Genomic DNA, 16,343 nt, shown 5'->3' with positions numbered 1-16,343 from the left:
TGAAGTGATCCCAGGGGTGTATTTTCTGTTACCCATCCACTCGTCAAGGTTTCTCTTGAAGAGCATTAGTGAGGGGCTCTGCCTAATGTAGATAGAAATTTTGTTCCAAAGCATGGGGAGGCTCTGTGATGGGAATCTATACCTCCAGCATGTCCTATTTATTGTTGTGGTGAGGTTTAGCTCACTAGAGCGCATGGCTTGTGGTGGGCTTAACTTCATTGCATCACAGTGGTCACCACAGGGGCCTATCTGAAGAGAATTTAACATTCCTGCAGTATACCTCACAACCTGTCAGTGCAAGATGTCTGGACAGAGATAAGAAAAATGGGATGGACAAATGGCCTAAGGTAGGGACATGTGTGAAACATTACTGCGATACAGTGGATATAAAATGTGTACACACCCCTGTTAAGATACCAGGTGTCTGTGATATATACAAATTGGGACCACAATATGTCAGTCCACACCTTTTCCAACCTTTCATGTGACTCATAACATGAATAATTCACTTGTAAAACCAAGCATCTGGACTCATGTATTGCACCTACAAGCCTGGACAAATGAGAGGGTAGCAGACATTATATCAGCATGATGTTTCTGTCAGGTATGATACCTGATGCTGCCATATGTGTCAGTGCACTCACTATGGCCTATTTGGCAATAATATCACATACATGGGTGTTGTTAAGGCACACAGACCACTTATAGGTTGCAAACATCTGGATATTCTGACACATCTGTACAGAGGTCTGGTATGGCCTGTACAATGGTTTAACATGCTGCATGTGAGGCAGATGCTGTTACCACACTATATAGAGTAATGGCATCAGGAGGTCGTCACCAGCCATGTATGGTACACACATCAAAATGGTATAAGCCACACAAGATATGACACACACACATACACACACACACACACACACACACACACACACACACACACACACACACACACACACACACAGACACACACACGCACACACACACACACACACACCAGAACTGAGATTAGAACGCCTACCTATCTACGTCTACTCTAGTGTTGCCACAGAGCTTATACAATTTCACCTAGTCCAAAGGTACTTCTAAAATGAATGACATCAACAGGACTACTAAACTAGTGTGAGGGCAAGTGTAAAGGGTTGTGCACAACTCAAAATGGTATAACCCACACAATATATGATTCTCATACAAACACACACATTTATCAGTATTGGCATTAAAAGTACTGCTTATCTAGTTATATCTACTATAGTGTTGCACAGTTATCAGGCATGGCACAGAGCTTATACAATTTCCTCTACTCCAAAGGTATTTCTAAGGTGAATGACATCAACAGGACTACTAAATTAGGGTGAGGGGAAGTGTAAAGGGTGTTACACAACTCAAAATGATATAACCCACACAGTATATGATTCTCACACAAACACATACAAACAGTTGCCAGTAGTGGAATTAGAACTCCTGCCTATCTAGTTATTCCTACTATAGTGTTATGCAGTTATCAGATGTGCCATAGAGCTTATTCAATCTAATCTACCCCAAAGCTACTTCTAAGGTGAATGACATCAACAGGACTACTAAATTGGGGTGAGGGGAAGTCTAAAGGGTGGTACACAACTCAGAATGATATAACCTACACACTATATGATCCACAGATACACTTGCCAGTATTGAGATTAGAACCCCTGCCTATCTAGTTATTTGTACTATAGTTATACACAGCTACTGCATGCACTACAGAGCTTACTGGACTAACAACTGGACAAAGGTGCTGATAACTGCACAGATGAGGTAAAGTATTACATATGCCAGAAAGTCTGCCTTCAGTTTTTCCCTTACATCTTGCTAGTTCTTTCTGTCTTGCACTTCAAATAGCATAATAGCTTTGTACTTCAACAGGTTATTGTATCAATAAGTGTAGCACACCTGGGAACCATCGGCAGTACTCATTCCTCATAGAATTAGCCCCAGTACTTAGTAATTATGACTACCCCTCCTGGCATGATTGAAGTGCAGTTTTCTGTGCTTTCACCCATTGACCTGGTGCACTTGTCCATTCTGAGGCACTGTTGCAACTGCATCATGTACACAGACAGCCCTCTCCCCTAAACTCCAAACACTCAGACATGTGAGAGTTTCCCCTATATCACCAAATGTGGAAATATGCACTCTCCAACAAAGACTGCACTAGCTGGTCAAGAGGATAATGTCAACACCTGCACCACACCATGTAGAACACATAACTCACCAAAACACCCACTATGACAGCCTTGACATACACTGAAAAGCCACACACCCACCTTCACAGAGGAACTCAATGGACATCGACCCAAACAGCACAGTCCAGCAAGACAGACACCCACTCAGACACCATGACACAGCACAAGCCAAAGGACATATATGACACCTACACTGTGTGCCCCTCAACCTCAGCCCCTAAGGCTAATCACCTTGCACAATACAGTAATCAAGGGTGACTCAATACTGAGGCACACAGATGTCCCACTCACTAGGTTGATTATGGAGGAGGAAACATCCAGCTGTCTATCACATGCCAGCATCCAACACATGACACACCCAGTCAGGGCCCTCCACAACAACTACAAGAATCACTCTGTCATCATCCATGTTGGTGGGAATGACCTGGGACACACCTCCCTGGACTACATGAGAAGAGACATGGATGAACTCTCAGATTATGTGGTCCAGGCAGGTGTGACAGTAGGCCTGATCAGTATACTACCATCACCCTGAAAGATGCTGCAGTACTATCAGCAAGTGATTGACTGCAACATTGGCTTACATGTTGTGTGTCATTCTCAGGGGATCCAATATCTCTCTGCTTGGGATAACATGGTTGACAGACCTCAATGCCATGACAGAGATGGCCTACATCTGTCACCCCTGGGTTTACAGGTTCTGGCTAAGTGTCTTGCCATCCCTATATTGCCTTATTAGCCAGTGTTCAAAATCAAATTGCCACCATAACAGCTAGACATGTATGCAATCTGAAAGTCATGCTGTTCAACAGTAGACATCTAGCTGTCAAGATGCAGTCACTTAAAGCACTCCTCAAAGTGGTGGACAATGACATTTGTGCTGTAACGGAGACCTGGTTTACAGCAGCAGACGGAAGCCCTGCACTAACAGGCTATGATGCATTCCACAGCTGTTATCCCAAAAACATGGACCACACCTCCACAGGTGGTGGAGTCTTCATATTCATAATGGATATGCACACCTCCAGACTAGTATCCCAGCATAATGCATCTGAGATACTTCAGGTACAACTGACTTTGGGTAATAGTGCAATCCAGGTCCTGGCCTGTTATGGGTCCCCATCTATGTCCCTAGACTGTCAATCCACATTCCTCAACACCCTGGCATCTATGAAGGTCCAACCTAACACTGACATAGTAGGAGACTTCACCTACCCCTCCATCAACTGGGAAAAGTAGTCAAGCACCAATAAACTGGCCCAATGCTTCCTGGAATTCATCAGTTCCAATGCCCTGGACTGGCTCATACTGAGCCCCAGTAGAGGATGCCACAACATTTACCTGTGTTGATTACTTACATATGGGACTGTTGCTCGACCACAGTTGTCAACCCCTACCTGGTCAGATCCAAACATAATGTAATTAACATGGAACTCAACATCTCACCCACACCCTGCACAAAGGTAACCACCTTGAAAAACCTCTCCAAACCTGAGTTTGGAGTCATAAAAACAGGGGTGGATGACTTCACTGCACCCATGCTGAAGGAAAATTGCACATGACTGTTGAATCATACACATATGCACTGTACAAACACATACATGAATGCATGGTACTAGCCATAGCCAACAGAACAAAGACGCTGTCTTCCAAACACTGGAAGCCAATGTGATGGTCCCCTGCCATTCCTAAAGTGTACAACTGAAGGAGGACACTGTTGCAGATAAAGGTGGTGTCCCAAGACTGGGGAACCCCATTATTACCATCAACCACAACTTGAGATCCCTCATGGAATCATCTACAGGCAGCTCTGAAGGCAGAATTGCAGCAGACACTGGCAACAATCACAACAACCTTTGATAGTTATAACCTCCATAGCAATCCCCACAAGTGCTGTGAGTTACTGCACAATGCTAACTCCTATCCAGAGACAACAGATATTGGCAGTCTTGTCAACACATTCAGAGCCAGCTTTACCCATCCCTCCCCCAAGGGAACAATCACAATGGCAGAAGAATGCCAGGCACCCAGCATTACTGCAGGCCAGGTTAGACGTGCATTGTCCACAGGTAAGAATACAGCTTCCATAAGACACAAGCATATCAGTGGTTGTGTTCTACATGACATACAAAGAGACCTGGCACCACATATGTGTGCCCTGTTTAGTCACAGCCTCATCTTAGGCTTTGTCCCTCCAAAATGGCACACTGCTACAGTCATCCCTCTCCATAAAGGGATAGCATCTATAGACCCTGAGGATTATTGGCCTATTAGCCTGATGAGTCTACTATGTACAGGTATGGACCACATCATCAGGGACCTGACTGACCAAGATATAGGTGATCTCCTAACTCTGAATCCCACACAGTTTGGCTTTGTGAATGGCAGATCATGCCTGCTCAACCTGGTTGACTTCTTTGAGTGAGTCACCAGGGCTGTGTAAGGCTCTGCATACAGCCTATCTTGAGCTGGCTAAGGCTTTTGATACCAATCCTCAGTCAAGAATTATTGATAAACCCACTAAACTGGGCATCGACTCCTATATCAGTGGGTGAGTTGCAAATTGGTTCACAGAACACACAGTGTGACAGTGGCAAACTCCAAGTCAACTGGCAAGCAGTCACAACTGGTGTCCCACAGGGATCAGTACTTGGTAGTGTCCTGTCCAGCGTCTACTTCTGAGGAGTCCAGCCCAACACAGAGGAACTCTGGCTGACCAAGTTCACTGAGGATTGCAAGCTGTGAGCTATCATTGACTCCACAAGTGATGCAAGCATCCTACAGCAATACCTCATTTAGACCAATGAGTGGTGTGGAAACCATGGCCAGAAGCTTGACACCACAAAATGCATCATCATCCCCTTTAGTAAAACACTCAGTTCCCATTAAGTACCACAGCGATGGGAGCCCAATGAACACTGTAGGCATTATAAGAGATCTGGGGACACAGGTTGACAGCAACTTCTCCTTCAACCACCACATTGCAACTGTGGTCTGGAAGTCCTTCTATGTGGCACATTGCATTACCAAGGGTTTTGCATCCAGAAAGTCAGAGGTAATGATCTCTGTCTACTGTTCCCTCATTAGACCACTCATCAGGTACTCTGGCCTATTTACCATGTACCTCAGTAGACACCTGCAACAGCTGGACAGACCACCGAAGCACCTCACAAAGAGGTTCTTAGGCATTAAACACACGTCCTACACAGACAGACTCAGAAGACTCCAGTTATTCTCTGTGTCATATCACCTAGTTAGACCACACATTGCAGAGACGTATACCTCATTACCACAATCACCACAACATGCTGGTGGAACAGGTCCCTCGCCAAGAGACTGCAAATGCCCTGGAATACACTTCCCATACATGTCATGCAGAGCACCTAGCTGACCCTGTTTCAAAGAAATCTTGATGAGTGGATGGGTAATAGTTTACCCCAAAGATCACTGCAGTGGCCCCACTTGATACAGGTACTGGGAAGTAACATCGGGTGGCACAATGGCAGGGCCCTTCTATGGGCTAGGCATGTAAAGGCTCCTGGGCCATTCGCCTACTACACACTTATGAACCTACAAGGGGAATGACATCCGCAGGACTGATAAAGTAGGGCAGTGGGTGTTAAACTTATCAAAATACTTTGTCCTACAAACAGACACACTTCCACACACACATACTTGCCAGACGTGAGAGTAGAACCCCTACCTAACTAGTTATTTGCCGAATAGTGTTATACAGTTATCGCATGTGCTACAGAGAGATGGCCAAAGGTGCTGATATGGGAAATTACATCAGCAGGTCTGATAAAGTAGGGCAGTGAGTGTTAAACTTATCAAAATACTTTGTCCTATAAACAGACACATTTACACACACACACACACACACACACACACACACACACACACACACACACACACACACACACACACATACACACACACACACACACACACACATTTGCCAGATGTGAGAGTAGAACCCCTACCTAACTAGTTATTTGTACCATAGTGGTGATGCATTAGCACATGCACTACAGAGCTTACTGGGTTGAGAGCAGGCCAAAGGTGCTGATATGGGGAATGACATCAACAGAACTGATAAATTAGGGCAGTAGGTGTTAAACTTATCAAAATACTACTCCTTACAAACATACACACCCACACACACATTTGCCAGATACAAGAGTAGAACCCCTGCTGAACTAGTTATGTGTACTATAGTGTTAAGTATGTATAGCACACACTACTGAGCTGACAGGGCTAACAACTTGTCAAAGTTGCTGATAAAGGGACCAACATCATCTGGACTGATAAAGTGGGGTAGTGGGAAGTGTTGTGGGTGGTAATGGCATAAAACTGTTTAACCTACAAACAAACAACTCCCACAGTCTTGCACACACAACTGTCAGTACTGAGTTTCAAACTCCCACCTATCTAGCTACTTGTACCATAGTGTTACACAGTTATCACACACACTACAGAGCTTATAGGGGAAGTAGGTGTCCAATGGTACTTATAAGGTGACTGACAGCAGCAGATCTTGTGCAGTTGGGCAATGTGAAGTGTACTGAGTGGGAAGAGTCTGCTAATACTTATACCTACAGAGAGACATACACACAGGCAGGTGATGTGATATTAACACCCCAACCTCAGTACTATTACACAATGGGGCTTACCTTTTATGCTTGCATATGCAACTGTTTAAAGCCAGTATGCCACTGTCCACAGCAGGACATCACTGTATGCCATTCTGGGTACCCATGTATGTGACCCACACTGCTGTGCATGTCCCCCTGTGTCTCTCTGTCTATCTGTCACTTCCCCACACCTATGTGTTTGTATGCTTGACATATTTAGTTATCTGTTGGCCATATATGTATGCCTGTGTGTCACACACAACAGATGCAGATATATCACATATGGGCCACCTACAGCTAGCTGAGGGTAATCCTGTCTGATGTGTGTGTGTAGGGACAGGTAAGGTATAAATAGCTGTCTGTATGCACAAATATATCTACACAATATAGTCATAGACCAATGTTGGTTCCAACATGTTCTGTGATTCTCTATGTGTAGGAGCATGCCCATTGTGATCTTGTATAGTTAGAGTGGGACTTCATTCCAGAGATAAGTATACTCCGGTCCAGGGTTTTGTGTGTTACAGACATACCTCTCAGGAGTACAGAGGACTTTCCTTGGGGTAATGGTTTGTTTTGGCAGACATTTTCTGACATACCTGTAGTCTGACAGTGCAATGTATTGTGTCATTACCTAGTGCCAGACATCCTAAAATCATCACAGTGCTGTACCATGGGAATACTAGTCATATGATGTGAAGACTGATATTATGATGGCACCTATGTACATTCTTACCCAACAAGGCCAATTGGGAGGTGTAGCTACAGCCAGTTGAGTGATAGTCCAGCAACTTGGTGATATACTGGCTGGGGATTTTCTGCTTCTCTGGTATCTGTGTAACCTGAGATGTCATATCCTGGTGTGGCCATACCTCTCTGCTGTACATTTTTTGGCAGATTGTCCAGGTGTTTGACTAGAGGTTCTGTCCAGTCTGCATAAACATGTATTTTTATGGCAAGTTATTTCAGTATAATTGAAGAGTGATTTTACAAAATTTTGACAGACTTTAGTGAATCAGCCTACATAACCTCCAGACAATTCCCGCTACTGCAAACCCCTCACTCTACCAACTTTCTCAGTATGTCAAGGCAATATTTACAACACATGCCTATCATTGTGCCTTTGTTCCACATTTACGTCTGCCCTTGTTCAGACATGCTGCTGCCAGAGGTTTGGCGTTATGGTTGTAGGTACAGACTGCATTGTACTGTGCAGGCATGTCCATTATATACAAAAGCAGACATAAAACAAGGAAAAAAGCCACATTGACAATGACCACTGGCAATAGTACCAAGAAGCATGATTATTCACAAACGCCCTAGCACATTGGCTACACAGCCCTCAAGAAATCCATTATATGTGTAGTACATTCCACATAGCACTGTGACTTCCAGGTATGTTAGTGGCATAGCAATAGGTATCACTGACATGCATACTCATTGGCACTACAGTTATCTGCATATGGCCCTGTGACAGACAGCCTGTACCTAGGGCAGTACAAGATGACAGCCAGGAGAACATCCTGGCCAGATCCTGACAGTATTGACCACACATGGACATAGCTCATTGCCCCTGCATATTGAGCACATGCAACATGTTTTCATGTGTATTGGGACAGCCCTACCAATCTGTGTCATGGTGCTATTTCCCTGTGAACATACATGTTGCTGCATTTCTGTGGGTATATGGGGCGGTCACACCTGTCAACTGTAGAGTTTTGCAAAGGCTGTACTGATATTTACTTTATATTTTGGTTCCACTTACCATACAATTGTGCCCTATCTTGGGGACTACAGGCATATCAGTAAAGAACACAAGTGAGATTGTAATGGTATGCATATGCACGTCAGACTTGTTACCCTTCAGAGCCTTACTGCAACTGTGATTATAGGTTCACAGGTTCATAGGTTCATACTAGGCTATCTGCCCTGGGGCAATTATAAGCCTAGCCCAATTCTGTATGGCTTACACCACCCCTTGATTTGAGTATACTGTGCCCTTTTTAAGGTTTAGTTTACTGTGTCTCTGTCTAATAGTGACACGGGAGTAATCCCTGGGACAAACCTACGATCCCCCATCCACCTATCGAGATTCTTCTTGAAGAGATTCAGTGAGATGCTCTGTCTCACATGAACTGGAATTCTATTCCAGAGCGAAGGGAGCCTTTGGGTTATGAACCTGTCCCTCCAGCAAGTTCTATTTATTTCTGTGCTGAGGTTAAAGTTCCTCGAGCGTATGGCTCTAAGGGATTTAGATTCACTGAGGTGGAGCATGTCCATTAATTCTGGATTTGACATAGCTTTGTATGTCAGGCATAGATCGCCTCGAAGTAGGCGGTGTGCAACTGATTAGAGCTGGAGTTTTTTTAACCGAGCAGCATATGGCATCTGTTTGAGACCCTTGATCCTCTTGGTGAGATACTTTTGGGGTCTTTCTAATTGCTGCAGGTGTCGGGTAAGGTACATCCCAAAAGGGGCATTGTATTCTATGATGGGCCTGATGAGGGATGAATAAAGGGGCACGATTACCTCTCTTGATCTAGATGTGAAACCCTTCGTGATGAGGTGGGCTATGTAGAAGGTCTTTCTAACCACTTTGGCAATGTGGTTTTCAAAGGAGAGATTGCTATCAACTTGGGTCCCCAGGTCCCTAATAACGTTCTCTCTACTTAATGGGTTTCCGCCTATGTGGTAATTTGTGGGCACATTGTTTTTGCCAAAGGGTATGACTATACATTTTTTGGCATTTAGCTTTAAACCATGGTGTTATCTGTCTCTGTGAGACCTTTTTGAAGGATGTTTGTGTCAGCTGGTGAGTCGATTATGGTGCCCAGTTTGCAGTCGTCTGCGAACTTGGTGAGCCATAGTCCTCCCACGTTTGCCTGTACCTTGGAAAAGTATATACCGAACAAGAGTGGCCCCAGGACAGAACCCTGTGGGACGCCACTTGTGACTGGTTTCGAGTCTGACATGGCTCCAGCAACTCTCACCCTGTGGGTTCTGTCTTTGAGCCAGTTTGCGACCCATCTTATGACATAGGAGTTTATATTTAAGCTGGATAGCTTATCTATGATGCCCAAGTGGGGTATTGTGTCAAATGCCTTTGCAAGGTCCAGATAGGCTGTGTGGACTACCTTCCCTTTATCTATGGCTTTGGTGACTATTTCGAAGAAGTCAACCAGGTTCAAAAGGCAGGATCTGCCCTTGACAAAGCTGAACTGGGTAGGATCTAGTATCTGTAGGTCCCCAATGTCTTTGTTTATGAGCTCCATGATGATCCTCTCCATAGCCTTGCAGACTAAGCTAGTCAGGCTTATGGGGCGATAGTTTCCAGGGTCCGTAGAGGCTCCACCTTTGTGGAGTGGGACCACTGTTGCTGTACGCCATTCTGTGGGCACATATCCTGTAGTGAGGCTGAGATTGTATAGCTGTTTTATTTGAGGGATTAGTTCCTCTTGGAGTTCATGTAGGACGCAACCTGGGATGCCATCTGGTCCCATGGAAGCAGTGTTTTTTGCTTTGGAGAGGGCAGCCTTCACCTGAGCATCAGAGATGTTTGGGAGGCAGCCCTCTGCCGGGATAGATACTTGCTCTTTTGGGGGTGGAGAAGTTTGCACTGAACCTGTCTGCCAGGATATTGGCGATGTCTGTGGGTTCAGTGTATTTTTTGTCATTTAGAAACAACTCAGAACAAGTCTGGGAGTTGCATCCCAGGTTCCTAACATAACTGAAAAAAGCCTTATGATTGTCTTTGGTGTCCTGTGCAATTTTTCTCTCGAAGCTGGCCTTGGAGGATTTTATGAGGGATCGTAATTTTTTGCTAGTACTGATCAGAGATGCCTACCCTATTAGGGATTTTGCTCTATCATGTAGTAGCTTCCTCCTTCTGTTGTACAGTTTATTTATGGCAGGGGTCCACCAGACTGGATGCCTGCCTTTGGATGATTTGGTTTTGTTTGGGATAGCATGATCCATGCATTCCCAGAGATGTTCATAGAATGCGTTTATATAGGATTCTGCAGTTTGGGCCATAGTTTCCACTGGCCCTGGGGCCTTGAAGGATTCCACTTTGGTTTTCAGAAGTGAGAAGTTCGCTTCTGAGAAGTTTTTCACTGTGGTTTTCTGGGCTGAGGGTGGGGTCGGGATGTGGACATCCAGTGAAATTAATTTATGGTCTGATCTTACCAATGAGGGATATACTTCTGGTGTGGAGCATAGAGTCCCCATGTTGGTAATGATCAGGTCTAGTATGTTGTCCCCTCTTGTGGGAGTGGTGACTAGTTGTTCCATAGCATTTGAGTTTATAATTTCCAGGAACCTTTGGGCTAAGGTGCTGGGGCTTGAATAGTGCTTCCAGTCAGTGTTTGGGTAGTTGAAGTCGCCCAATATAATGGTGTTCGGAGAGATCTTCATGTTCTCCAATGTTTTCAGGAAAGCCGAGTGGGATTCCTGACTTTGAGAGGGTGGTCTGTAGGATGCTATAAACTGAAAAGCAGTCTTGCCCACTGTAAGTTGCACATGGATGGTCTCCGATACTTCGTGCAATGCCACTAACCTGGAGGTGTGGATATCCTTGATAAATATGGAAACTCCCCCTCCTTTTGTGGTTCGGTCCAGGTTTTGGGGCTGAAAAGCATGATATGAGGTATAGCCTGGTAGTGCTGGGGTGCTCTCTGGAGCCTTGAACCAGGTTTCTGTCACTGCACAGATATTGATGTTCATACTGAGGAGAGCTTCGAGTGCATGCCTCTTGAGGTTAAGACTTCTGGCGTTAAGCAGCATTACCCTTAGTTTCTTGTTCCTTGTGCTGTCTATGGGGGTGGGTTTGACTTTTGAGCCTTGCCTAAAAAAGGCACTATGGGGGTGGCAAGAGCCTTTGCCAATATCCAAAAGCCCAGTGGCATACCTGCTGTGTTATGACTGTGTGGGTCTGTAGGGGGTGATTCAACATTGCTGCCATTTGTGGAGCTTTGACAGACATTATTCTCTTGTTTTCTACAGCTGACTTGCTGTGTGGGTCTGAGGGGTGGGTATGGGACCCCACACTAACATCCATGGCTGTGAGGTATGATCCCCCCCAGTTAGTTGTCCCCACACATATACTGCTGTGGGACTTTCCACCTTGAGTACTAATGCATAGTGTTGGGAGGCTAGTATTGGGCAGACATTACCTGGTGTCCCACATAGCTGTCAGTTGTCTGCTGCTATCCCAGTAGTCCACCCCATTCCCTTGCATGAATGCAACAATACCATACAAATGCTACCAGAACGTACTGATGCATTAATTTACTGTTAAGGTGACTGATGTACCTTGTGCCTGTGGCAGTTGTGTGAAGAGTGCTTCAAGGCTGCCTATGTTGGATGTACACAGTACCGAGCCTATACATGGTAAGTTACAGGTAGTGTGATGTGCGTGTCATCCCTTTTTACTGTGTGTGTGAGTAGCGAGAGGTGTCAGTCCCTGAGTGCCTACAGTGTCAGTGTGTATGCTATGCATTGCCTCTTTGCCAAAGCCAGGCCATACTGGGCATACCTCCGTCTGCCTACAGGGGCTGGCTTAGGAGTACCTGTGGGGACCTTGGCAATGGTGGGAGGCTGTGTGGCCCTTCCCCTTCTTGATCCTGCTGCAGCTGTTTCCTCAGGTTCATATTGTGTAGCATGGCACATATTATGAACATGTGTGCATATGTGGCTGGAGAGTACTGCAAGGCTCCACCAGATATATCCAGGCAGCGGAACCATGACTTGAGCAGCCCACACACATGCTCTATGATGATCTTGGTTTGTGCATGTGCCTCATTATGGTGTTCTTGCATGAGTGTGGTGTGCATTTCTGATGGGAGTCATCATCCATGGCTCCAGTGCATAGCCAGCATCCCCCACCAGATGGCCATATAGGATGTCCCCCCCTGGCAAATTCTTGATACAGCTGTGAGGAATGCCAGATGTGGGAGTTGTCATAGTTTCCAGGGCTGCCAGCAGGCATATTCATGATAATGCCCTGGGCATTGCACATGACCTGGCAGTTGGAGGGGAAGCCCTTGCAGTTTATGTAGACCCTACCCTGCTCACCAGGTGGTGCTTTGATGTGGATGTGTGTGCAGTCTATAGCACCCAGTACCTCCAGGTATTCATCTATATGGTGGAAGAGGCACATATTGCTGGTCAACTCCTTATGGGTGTGGGGGAAGTATATGTGCTCACCGGCATGTGGTAGCATGGCATCCAGGAACTGGTGGAGTAGCCTGGATGCAGATGCCTATGAGACCCCCATGATGTTCCCAGTAGGTCTTTGAAAAGTACCTATAGCTAGTATTCTTAAGCCTACACATACCTTAGTATCCACTGGGATGGGTTCCCCTTTGTTCGGTCTGGCTCTGAGGCGAGGCCGGCACAGCTGACCAAGTTGCTGAAGTATGTCCCTGTCCACCCTGTAGCACTCTACTATCTCCAGGTCATGCAGCCCCGGTAGGTTACCTTGGGTCTGAACACTCCTCTCCTCCTCCTTAGTCTGAGACGGTTGTCAGCATTATCCTCCTCACCACCATCACCTCCAGCATATACTGATGTATCAAAGTGATGGCACCCCCTAGCGTTTTGTCAGTTAAAATTCCCAGGTTTACTCCAAAGGTGCAGATTTTATGGGAAAAAACAGACTGAAGGGTGTTTGCATACTTTATAGTGTTGTGCTGCAACTGCTGCCTATGTGATTGGCTGTCTATGATACATTTCAGATGCCAGTTATATTTCTCATGTCTTTGAATTGGCCACTGTGAATGCTAGAGGTATTAGTGGTAATTTGTGCATGATTGCCTTTATTCTGCTGTTTCTCTCTTTTTAATTTTTTTACTTACATCTCCTCCCATTTTCAGCTATGCAGCCACTTGCTAGCTGTATTACTGGGTGCTTTCAATGGTCCAGAGTAAGTTGCAGAGTCCCATATTAGTGGTTTCTACTTCATTACTCCTTTATTATGCTGTTGCCCTTTATTTCTTGTTTTTACATCTCCTCCCATTTTAAGCTATGCAGCCACCTACCAGCTGTAGTATTGGTTGCCTTCAATGGCCCATAGTGAGTTGCAGAGTCCCATATTACTGCTTTGTAGTGCATTTCCCCTGTTCTGCTATAGGTCCATAGGCTCATAGGTTCATAGGTAGGTACTAGGCTATTGGCCCTAGGGCCTATACAAGCCTAGCCAAAAAGGTACCCTGGCTTTTGCCACCCAAGAAAATTATTTTCCTGTGCCCCTGTCAAGCAGAACCACAGAAGTGATCCCCGGGGTGAATTTCCTATTACCCATCCAATATAGGTTCATAGGTAGGTACTAGGCTATTGGCCCTAGAATAAACAGCCTTTGCAAGGCTCAAACCAAGGACTCTGTACACCATAGCCAAATTGATGTACCACTAAGCCATGGCAGATATTTTAATATTGGCTTTTTTCAAAGACTTAGAGTAATGCACTCCTTTCTTCCAGATATAGATTAGAATTAAGCTAACTGCCCTTGCAAGCCATTTTAAGCCTAGCCAATTATCCCTTGTGAGACTCAAACCCTGCACCTTGTGTTTGTAAGGCAAACACCTTAACCATAGGCCACCCTCCCAACTTTTTTTCCTATATCCTTCCTGTTTAAGCCCTGGGGCGTGCCGCGCAAACACGTTGAGTTAGTGTAAACAATGCTTTGAAGAAAAGGCTCTGCCCTGGATGCGAACACACTTACTGTTTCTGCACTTAGCTAAGCACAGCTAAGCTATCTGGGATGCAACCCCTTGCTTAGCTGTGCTTAGCTAAGCACAAACCTGGGCAATAGAGCTCCAATGTGCTTACAGCAAGCATGACACACCCCCTTTTGATGTCATCTAACTCTACTCTTACATGGCCCTGTTTCAGTACCTACACTGTTAGGTGCAGTCTGACACTTAGAAGAAATTTATGATTCAGTATAAGTCCCCTCATTAACATACACCACTGCCTTACTCCATAGTTACTGCACTCACACTGAGCCTTTCTCTTTAGCAACCACTGTTCCCTGGTATTGTTTTCATTCTGCATGTCATTGACTATAATATATTATATATTTAGTTTTTAAAAAATAAACTATTTTAATGCCAATGTACATATATTTGGCCATTGGCATGCCTAATACATGGAATACATGTTTTATTTGAGGGTGTCATGCCTCCGTTTTCTTATTTGCAGAAATGTATTCGGCTACTAGCAAAGAATCACTTCTACACTTCTTGTGTGTTCATCTTCATTGTCCCCCATGACAGTTAATGATCAATCGATTCAGCATATCCCACTTATCCATGAGACTGGTTTTGTGCTTGGTTTCAGTCCATTAAGGATAAGATACAGTATCACAAAAGGTGAGGCGTTACAGTATCTCTTAGTTCATTTGCTCTTAGTTTAAGCATTTTTGCCATTTATGCATTTCTCATGAGCTTGTACTTTCCTTTCACTTAAAAGTACTTTAAATTCAGTGACCATAGTTATTTAAATGTGGATATAATGCTGTGCACTATGTTTATACTAATAAAGGGAAAGCCTAGTCTGGATAAATGTGAAAACACCAAGCATATTAATATCACATTCCAAAAATTACAAAATTAGTGTTGGCAGTACTAACATTTTGGCTGAAAAACACACTTGCTCCCTTGCAACTTCTTAAAGCCAGAGACATACTCTTACAACTATAAACAAGCTAATTCTGAAGCTACCCAGCCACAGAAATAGGAAGATATTTCCTTATCCCTGATATTCAGAGACCCTGAATTTAGTAAATCTTCTTTATGAGACCATACAGGATTCTTTAACCTCATCTCAATAAAACAGCACTCATCAACATACTACTGACACGCAGTGCTCCCTTTGTCCTGCTAGAAAATTCAGTAATTGACTGTGTTGCAACTTAAGAAATGAATCAAATGGTTATGATTCAAAAGTAGTTATATTATTCATCATCAACATCATCCATCTTCTTCCCATTTTATACGTGGTGTTGAGGTGTTATGTCAACTGTAGCCATCTCTCTCTGTTCAGTGCCACTCTCCTACCTTTTTCAGCACTCATGCCACACTGTCACAGGTCCTATCTCATTTACCCCCTTGCTAGACATCCTCATTTCCTCTTGCCATTTTCTCGTCTGTCCAAAATCTTCTTCACCAGACTGTTTTCTGCTTTTCTGCACATGTGCCTGAGCCACTGTAGCTCTTTTCTTTGACCTTTTCTGCAACTGCAGCTACTTGGCTTTTGCTTTCATGTCATCATTTCCTTGTCTGTTCCACAGTGTGCATCTTACACTCTATCTCAGGCACTTCATCTCTGTCACACATTAGCTTCCTCAACTGTGCTGCTGTTACTGCCCATGTTTCTGTACATTACTGCAGCACTGATCACATCACTGTTTTGTACACCTTACTTTTCAGATTTTTTGGCATTTGTCATACACTATCCCTTACACTCTGTGCCAGTTGGCTGCAATCCC

At 44.6% G+C, this 16,343-nt stretch overlaps 1 protein-coding gene across 1 annotated transcript in view; it reads right to left on the bottom strand.

The window, feature by feature from the left end:
* Positions 1–16,343, bottom strand: part of LOC122808719 (transient receptor potential cation channel subfamily V member 5-like) — a 917,417-nt gene that overhangs the window by 655,157 nt on the left and 245,917 nt on the right. The window lies entirely within an intron of this gene.

The sequence above is a fragment of the Protopterus annectens genome, chromosome 8.part0, assembly GCF_019279795.1.
Source record: "Protopterus annectens isolate FY-2018-M chromosome 8.part0, PAN1.0, whole genome shotgun sequence".
Classification (NCBI taxonomy): domain Eukaryota; kingdom Metazoa; phylum Chordata; order Ceratodontiformes; family Protopteridae; genus Protopterus; species Protopterus annectens.
The sequence above is the reverse complement of the archived record's forward strand: the minus strand, read 5'-3'. Positions and strand labels throughout refer to the sequence as shown.